Below are 9,900 nucleotides of genomic sequence, written 5' to 3' on the forward strand. Positions count from 1 at the left end.
TCTTTCTCTTCTTTCGTAAGAGCGTAGCTGGCAGGACCTTCATACTGCTTCGGAGGCATGCCATCTTTTTCATGCAAACGTTGCAGGTCCTCCCGTGCCTCAGGTGTATCTTTTGTCTTTCCATACACGCCCAAGAAGCCTAGCAGGTTCACGCAAAGATTCTTCGTCACGTGCATCACGTCGATTGAAGAGCGGACCTCTAGGTCTTTCCAGTAGGGTAGGTCCCAAAATATAGATTTCTTCTTCCACATGGGTGTGTGTCCCTCAACGTCATTCAGAACAGCTAGTGCGCCGGGACCCTTTCCAAAGATTACGTGTAAATCATTGACCATAGCAAGTACGTGATCACCGGTACGCATGGCAGGCTTCTTCCGGTGATCTGCCTCGCCTTTGAAATGCTTGCCTTTCTTTTGACATTAATGGTTGGTCGGAAGAAATCGATGATGGCCCAGGTACACATTCTTCCTGCATTTGTCCAGGTATATACTTTCAGTGTCATCTAAACAGTGCGTGCATGCATGGTATCCTTTGTTTGTCTATCCTGAAAGGTTACTGAGAGCGGGCCAATCGTTGATGGTCACGAACAGCAACGCCTTTAGGTTAAATTCCTCCAATCTGTGCTCATCCCACGTACGTACACCATTTCCATTCCACAACTGTAAAGTTCTTCAACTAATGGCCTTAGGTACACATCAATGTCGTTGCCGGGTTGCTTAGGGCCTTGGATGAGAACTGGCATCATAATGAACTTCCGCTTCATGCACATCCAAGGAGGAAGGTTATACATACATAGAGTCATGGGCCAGGTGCTGTGATTGCTGCTCTGCTCCCCGAAAGGATTAATGCCATCCGCGCTTAAAGAAAACCCTACGTTCCTTGGGTCCTTTGCAAACTCATCCCAGTACTTTGTCTTGATTTTTCTCCACTGCGACCCGTCAGCGGGTGCTCTCAACTTCCCGTCTTTCTTACGGTCCTCACTGTGCCATCGCATCAACTTGGCATGCTCTCATTTTTGAACAGACGTTTCAACCGTGCTATTATAGGAGCATACCACATCACCTTCGCAGGAACCCTCTTCCTGGGGGGGCTCGCCGTCAACATCACCAGGGCCATCTCGTCTGATCTTATACCGCAATGCACCACATACCGGGCATGCGATCAAATCCTTGTATGCACCGTGGTAGAGGATGCAGTCATTAGGGCATGCATGTATCTTCTCCACCTCCAATCCTAGAGGACATACGACCTTCTTTGTTGTGTATGTACTGCCGGGCAATTCGTTATCCTTTGGAAGCTTCTTCTTCAATATTTTCAGTAGCTTCTCAAATCCTTTGTCAGGCACAGCATTCTCTGCCTTCCACTGCAGCAATTCCAGTACGGTACCGAGCTTTGTGTTGCCATCTTCGCAATTGGGGTACAACCCTTTTTTGTGGTGCTCTAACATGCGATCGAACTTCAGCTTCTCCTTTTGACTTTCGCATTGCGTCCTTGCATCGATAATGACCCGGCGGAGATCATCATCATCGGGCACATCGTCTGGTTCCTCTTGATCTTCAGCAGCTTCACCCGTTGCAGCATCATTGGGGACATCGTCTGGTTCCTCTTGATCTTCACAACCTCCCCCCGTTGCAGCATCACTGTATTCAGGGGGCACATAGTTGTCATCGTACTCTTCTTCTTCGCCGTCTTCCATAACCCCTATTTCTCCATGCCTCGTCCAAACATTATAGTGTGGCATGAAACCCTTGTAAAGCAGATGGGAGTGAAGGATTTTCCGGTTAGAGTAAGACATCGTATTCCCACATTCAGTGCATGGACAACACATAAAACCATTCTGCTTGTTTGCCTCAGCCGCATCGAGAAACTCATGCATGCCCTTAATGTACTTGGAGGTGTGTCTGTCATCGTACATCCATTGCCGGTTCAACTGCGAGCATTATATATAATTAAGTGTCCAAATTAATAGAAGTTCATCATCACATTAAAACCAAAGTACATACATAGTTCTCATCTAACAACATATAGCTCTCCAGAGCATCTAATTAATTCAACCATGCATTGAAACTATGTAAAACATTTCAATACGAAAACAAATGCGATCATAATCGCAACCAAGCTAACAATTGATCCAACGGCATAATGATACCAAGCCTCGGTATGAATGGCATATTTTCTAATCTTTCTCATCTTCAAGCGCATTGCATCCATCTTGATCTTGTGATCATCGACGACATCCGCAACATGCAACTCCAATATCATCTTCTCCTCCTCAATTTTTTTTTATTCTTTCCTTCAAGAAATTGTTTTCTTCTTCAACTAAATTTAACCTCTCGACAATAGGGTCGGTTGGAATTTCCAGTTCACATACATCCTAGATAAATAAAATCTATATCACGTTGGTCAGCATAATTTTCATAAACAATAAATGAACCAATAGTTATAAAGATAATATATATACCACATCCGAATCATAGACATGACGAGGGCCGACGGGGGCGGATACCAAAACCATCGCACTATATAAGATGAAATAATAAAAGTAAGAAAACAATACAAGTATCTATGTAAACATATAAGTAAGAATATTTTTCCCTTTCAGAGAGAAGATATGAACAAGAGGCTCACCACGGTGGTGCCGGCGATGAGCTCGGCGCGGGTGATCGACGATGGTGAAGATGGGGACGGGGTGTGACGGACCGCTAAACCTAGACAAATATTGAGGAAAATGGAGCTTGGAGGTCGAGCTTGGAGAGGAGAAAGCTTAAGTAGTGTGGCTCGGGCATTCCATCGAACACCTTGTGTGCATAGGAGGTGAGCTAGAGCACCACCAAGCCCTCTCCCCCTCGGCCAGAAAAAACAGAGCAGCGTGCTCTGCTCTTACGCGAGGGGGTATATATAGGCACCTCATTGGTCCCGGTTGGTGGCATGAACCGGGACTAAAGGGGAGCCTTTGGTCCCGGTTCAAGCCACCAACCGGGACCAATGGTGGTGGGCCAGGAGCAAGGCCCATTGGTCCCGGTTCGTCCCACCAACCGGGACCAAAAGGTCCAGACGAACCGGGACCAATGGCCCACGTGGCCCGGCCGGCCCCCTGGGATCACGAACCGGGTCCAATGCCCCCATTGGTCCCGGTTCTGGACTGAACCGGAACTAATGGGCTGACCCGGCCTGGACCTTTGCCCCCTTTTCTACTAGTGAAGGAAGAAAATAAAATAAAACTCAAACATAATCAAAATAATGAATTATTCTAAGAAATAGTGAATTAGTGACATTGGTATTACCCTTTGAGAGGAAAGGGGCTAAAAACAAAAAGAAATAATGGTAAAATTTGCACAAATTTTACACAGTAATTGCATTTATTATAATATGCAATATTAGACATGCAAAAGTGGAGTTTTCGCAAAAACATGTTTTCTAAAATGAAACAAATTAGTATCATTGGCATTACCCTTAAAGAAAAAAGGAAATAATAATAATAATAATAATAATAATAATAATAACAACAATAATAATAATAAATTGCACACAATTTACAAAAAATGCATTTTTTAGAATATGCAATAATAAGCATATAAAAGTGGTTTCATAGAACAAAAGTTTCCTAAAAAGGAATAAATTAGTGACATTGGTATTGCCTTTAAAGAAGAAACAAAATGAAACCAAAACTAAACAAAAATAAAATTAATGAAATTTTTCTAAGGAAGAATGAATTAGTGACAATGGTATTACCTTTAAAAAAGAAATAAAATGAAACAAAATCAAAATAATGAAGTTTTCTAAGATAGAATGAATTAGTGACATTGGTAGAAACAAAATGAAACAAAAAATAAAATAAAATCAAAATAGTAAAGTTTTCTTAGAAAGAATGAATTAGAGGCATTTACACGACATAATAAAGAAGGCAGAGAGAAGAGACAACGAAACATGCTCGGACTCGTTCATTCACATGATGGAGAAAATTTGCAAAATTAATTTTTTTTAATTTATACGAAGATGAGCTTTGCTCGCGTGATCTCAATTACTCTGCACTAGCAAGCCCCATTAATGATCTCGGCGGCCGCGTCACCTGTCCTGCACGCACTAGCTGCAAGTTGCATGCATGCACGTGGTAGTGTAGGTGTGTGTGCATAGTTTAGGAAAAATAATTTGACTGACCCTAATTGTCTTTTCAGTCGGGTGATGTATAGCTAAAGCGTTTTTTTAAAACACTTGTGTGGAATGGAGGATAAAGGTCGAGGGTAGTGCTGTCTGGAAGGCAAGTGTGGGGGTGCCCTGCTCCCCTTAAGGTACGAGTTTTCGCATGAAGAGTCGCGGTGAAATCTCTGGCAACGCTTGAAAATATACATAAACGAACACTGGAGGTGTCTAATATATGTGCTTTATGTGGTTTGGAATGCGAGGACACATACCACGCCCTATGCCGTCGCCCGTTGGCCCGACAACTATGGACGGCGATGGCGCGTACATGGAGTATGCCCAAGCTGGAGACCGTCGTCAACACTGGGCCGGAGTGGATCATCTACCTGCTGGACCAATGCAAGAACGAGGAGAGACTCCCTGTGGTGATGACACTTTGGCGCCGGAGCTGGTATGTACGTAATGAAGTATACCACCACAAACCTGCACCGCCACTTGAGGCTTCTACCAGATTCCTGTCCGGCTACATCAATACGCTGTTGTACATTCAGCAAAATCCATCCGATGATGTTGCCAAGGGGAAGGGAGTGATTACTTATGGTGGCCGAACGTGGATGGTGCATGGAAGGAATAGGAGGGAACAGGAGGTGCTGGGATGATACTTCGTGATCATACAAGTGCCGTCATTTTCGCTTCTTGCCGGTTCATCCCACGCTGTACGAACGCCCTCGAGGCAGAGATGGCGGCGCTCATGGAGGGAGTGACTCTGGCTATGGAGCGGAGCCCGGATAGGTTGATAGTGGAGACGGACTGCTCGACGGCGGCTCACATGGTCAGGGACACTGAAACCAACAGGGCTCCAGTGGCGGCCATGGTTGGCGACGTCAAGCAGATCCTAGCTGTCCGGCCACATGAAATAGCGGTGATTAAACGAGAGCAGAATAGAGCTAGCCACGCTCTCGCACAAATGGGCCGTTTACTGCCCAAAACTACTGTTTGGCTTCATTGTGCCCCTGATGAGGTTGATATCTTATGTCAACAGGATTGTAATGACTCTGGTTCCCTGTTCAAGAATTCATCCGAATAATCGGTTAACTTGCCGATTAATCCCTACTCATAGGGTCCCCGAGTTGCCGATTTCCTGATAAATCATCCGATTAATTGATTAAATGGATGATTAACTTGCCGATTAGCCTATTAATCCCCTACTCACCAGCCGACCAAGCAGCTACTAGTTAACGATTTCCTCAACAATGCTCTGGTTAAGTAATGAAAGTTTCATTATGCACAAAAAAACAAGGTCGAGGGTAGACGAAAACGAGGATCGCTGCCCACGGGTGCACATCCATCACGAAGTACCACAGGAGAATATCCGGTACTCCCAACTCTTAGGGTGCTCCCGGGGCTCCAAACTCGGTAGGACATTTTTAAATGTTCGAAAAATTCTGAAAAAAATCCAGCACACAGACACAACATCATTGTATGTTGTCATGAATTTTGAAATCAAAATCTGAAACATAGCTTGAGAAACATAAATGACAAATTCGACAATAGATAGTACACAACATAAGTTGGGCTTTAGATTTGACCCATTATCACATTTATGCCAATATTGTTATTTTTCTATCTCAAGCAATGTTTTGAATTTTGATTTGAATTTTTTACAACATAAGTAGATGTTGTGTCAATGTGCTAGATTGTTTTTAGAATTTTTTTAAACATTTTAAAAATGTGCTACCGAGTTTGGAGCACTGGGAGCATCCTAAGGATGGGAGTATCAGATATTCTCCCGAAGTACCAATTCGGCCATGACAATGGAGCCCGCAGGGACACTGCTTCCGTAGGCGTGTGCGAATTTAGCTGTCGGGGATGACGCATCAAAGATGACGATGCTATTTGACAAGATAAAAAACACAATTTATAGTACTAAACCATAAAGCAATTTTCATTGCCAAAATGGCCTTTGGTGGCCGCCGGAATCAGCCCCGTCAGTGCTCGTCACGATCGGTGCCAACCGTGCATGACATTCCCGTATATTAAATGTATTCGTAGAAGAAAAATACGGATTTATGGTTATCCAACTTGCGTTATCATGCAAATACGGTCACTTCGCTCGTATCTAGCCGTATAGCCTGCCCATGTGACGCGCCAGCCTGACGGAGGCCCACCTGTCTTTTACGGCATCGAACCAACAACCTGTTAATTAAACAATTACATCCATCCCACCAGTGCTGCCCCATGTTGTACATGCACAACTAAAATCTATTTGATTACTCACAAAAGCACGTCAAGTTATTCTAAAAAAAAACATGTCAAATTTGTCCAGGTTAATCAGATAAATAGACACACATGTCTAACTGGTAATTTAGGGGTGGGGTCACTAGTCGGTGTGATACTAACAACAGGTTAGGCTAACCAGGTAACTAGACTAATCTACACAGGGCCCACCTGTCAGTGGGTCAACCAAAAATTTGTAACTTGGGCGCATGGATAATTCCGCAGGGAAAAAAGGGGCCCAATGGATTCCATTCGTCGACCTCAAGTGTGAAACCGCAGGAGCTAACAACTACACCAAGTACCTATAATTGTCTAAAAGATAAACAATAAATTTTATATTTGGCAATAGAACTACTCGTATTCAGGTTTTTTCTCCCGGACCGAATTTCTGATAACAGATCAGTTGCCAGAAATTTTTGTGGTCTCCGGAAAACTATGTTATTGCCTGAATTTTTTAATTTAAATGACAGAAACCATGTCAAATATATATCTCTCATATGCATACAGTATCAGAACACGACAATGAATTGAACTTGCGATTTTTCAAATTTGAATTTCATTTGAATTTTTTGGACAAAAAGGTGAGATTTTTTGGAACCGGTTTTCTGGGCTGAACGTGGGGAAAAATGGAATATAAAAAGAATCTACGTCCATATTAAAGAAGGCACATCTCTTTATAGTCACGAGTATGTAGCTAGTGCATGTGTGTATACGATGTCTAGAGTTCAAATCTCCTCAAATCTTCTTTGCGATTAAGTTGTACCCACATGTGTGATTGAAGGGCTACTGCTTAATTAAATACAGAACAGGGGTGTTTCTGTAAAATAAAAATATGCGCGCCTCGTTCAAGCTGTTCCCAATCATTGACAATGGGCATAGCCATGCTGACATGCCACATCAGCGCAGGATACGTCTGAATACAAGCAAAGTAACCGTATTTGCGTAAGGACGCAAGTTAGATGACCATAAATTCGTATTTTTAAAGCTTTAACATCAAACTAAACATTGAACGTAAGTTATATGACTGCATATGATATTATCTCTTTTGATATTCTGCACGGGCTCAGTACACCAGCAAACACCGGAGTGCAGCACAACTCCACGTCGCCGTCAACCATGCATCACTCCAGTTTCATGTACGCGGCACGGGAGTTGGCTCCGTCAACATGTGCCATGCCAGGGTGACCGTTCCTTACCGTCAGAGTCCAGCAAGAGCCTTTTGAGTTGTTGACGACCACACCCTCTGCATCTCCATCCTCTCCTACAGCTGCAGCGGTCGTATTTGAGGAGCCATGTCGTTTGAGTCACCAACGACCTTCCTGTAACCATTGCTGAGCAAGGCAACATTGGCTTCCACCGATCGGAACTGGTCTTCGGCGCTGCTGCTGTCGATGGGTTCAGAAGAAATCACCTCAGCGGAGCGCCAGCCAGCTTCATGGATGGAAGCAACCACATACTCAGGCAACATTCCGCCACCCAAAATATCACCCGCATCTAGCCTAGGAACCAACCTGGAGCACACACACGATTCTCAATCAGCCAGATCCAAACCAACAACTGGAGACGAAAGGACTCAAGGACAAATCGTTGCGAAATCAAGGAGTAGGATATCCAAGTCAAAACAGATTTCAGTTTGGAAGAAGTAAGAGCATGAGAAATTACGCGGGGCAAACTGGTTCACCCTGAATCTGCTTCTTCAAAGAACAACTCGAGTCCATCCATGGTGAATGGTCGCCCGCACAGCTACGACGGGGGAAGGGGATGAAATCATCTGACCAATGGAAGAAAAAGCACCGCTTCTGAGGTTAGCCTAGCCTGCAGCGCCAGAGGGGCCCAGAATTAACATCGCACCACCCCACATGTGCTAATTTTAAATCAGCCCATCAGGCTCAGAGTATCTCCAACGGCCGCGCCAAAAGAAGCGCGCACGATAAACTTAGTTTTTAGCGCGCGCTGGACGGTTTCGCGCGCTCCAGCGCGCGCGGGAAAGGGCGGCAGCTCGCGCGCTATTTTTGACGCGTCGCTTCCGGCGTGCCTAAAAATTGCGGCGCTCGCCACGCGCCTATCCACACGGCCACACGCGTCTCATAGCTTCTTCGCCTTTCCAGCGCGTCCACCGCTTCCTCTCCTTGCCGCTCCAGTGCCCCGTCACCGACGAGCCACCATGCCGCCGCGCCGCCGAGGAGCATCGGGCTACCACGGAGTCCGCCAGCGCCCCAACGGCTGGTTCTCCGTCGAGATTCGGTCCGGCGACGTCTGAGTCGGCCTCGGTACGTTCCGGACCTCGCACGAGGTTGCACGCGCCTACGACGCGACGGCGTGGCGCCTGGACAAGCCGTGGCAGCAGATGAACTTCCAGGATGTCCAAACGCGCCAGCAGGCACAGGACGTCGCCCCTCCGCCTCGTCTTATCATGGCCCAGGACCGTGCGAAGCACGCTCGGCGGTAGCGCCGCCTCCTCGTCGCCGAGGAGGACGAGCGGGCCATGGTGGAGTGGCGCCGGTGCCACCCAAAGGACGTCGCCAACGAGGAAGCCTTTTGGGCAAGGCGCCGCGAGGAGACGGCAAGGCGTCGCGCGGAGCGGTTGGACATGCGTCGGCGGAAGGCCCTGGCGTTATCGTAGTGCAAAATCGTTGAAAATGGTGGGCAGTCGATCTTTTCGTCTAATGATGACTGTTGGGAAGACATGTGGCTCGATACCTCGGTCCAGACCAGCGAGGATGGCAATGATGATGATGATGATAACGATGACTGGGAATTTTTTTAAAATCGTTGCACCATAGTTTTTTATCTATCTATGCTATGAAAGTATGTAAAATATCTATGTATCGTTTTCATCTATGAATTTTATTTATCATTTTATTAAAAGAATGTACGCAATGTTTAGCGCATGCTGTATTTTAGCGCGGCCGCTGGAGCTACGCACGCGCACTCAGTTTTAACGCGGCTGCTGGAGCCAGCGTTGCCGGCCGCGTCAAACCAGGCGAAGGGCGTGTGGCAAATGAGTTTTTAGCGCGCCGCGTGTTGCGCGGCTGTTGGAGATGCTCTCATGACATGCTTGTGTATCCCCTACGCAACCCATGTATTTCAACTTGACAGCTACTAACGTATATGCACGAGAAAAAAAACGAGCACAAATCGCGGCGCTATACTGCACGGCCCGAGGTAGCAGCCTGCAGGTAGCTCGGCCACCAAAGTGCCACTCTCTTTTAGTTAGGCTACTAATATTTTTAAGTTGAATCCTTTATAATTTGTACTAAGTGTTATCTTAGTTAGAGCAATGCTATTTCAGTACAAAATTCATAGTAAACACTAAAAAATCAGCGGATTATCAAATCCACTGTAATATGTAAGACATATTTGACCAGAAAATCATAAAGTGATGTGCAAATGATTAAGTGACAAGTTCCTTGCGAACATCTTGTGTATTCTAGATTTGTTTATTTGCGTGTGTCTAATCAAAGACAGCTATCAAAATATTTCATC

At 45.5% G+C, this 9,900-nt stretch overlaps 1 pseudogene; it reads left to right on the forward strand.

The window, feature by feature from the left end:
* The first annotated feature begins 4,876 nt into the window (after positions 1-4,876).
* Positions 4,877-9,181, forward strand: LOC147983195 (uncharacterized; annotated as a pseudogene).
* The last annotated feature ends 719 nt before the right edge of the window (positions 9,182-9,900 follow it).

This window comes from Triticum urartu, chromosome 2A (genome assembly GCF_056163025.1).
Source record: "Triticum urartu cultivar PI428250 chromosome 2A, HENAU_Tu73, whole genome shotgun sequence".
In the NCBI taxonomy this organism is placed as follows: domain Eukaryota; kingdom Viridiplantae; phylum Streptophyta; class Magnoliopsida; order Poales; family Poaceae; genus Triticum; species Triticum urartu.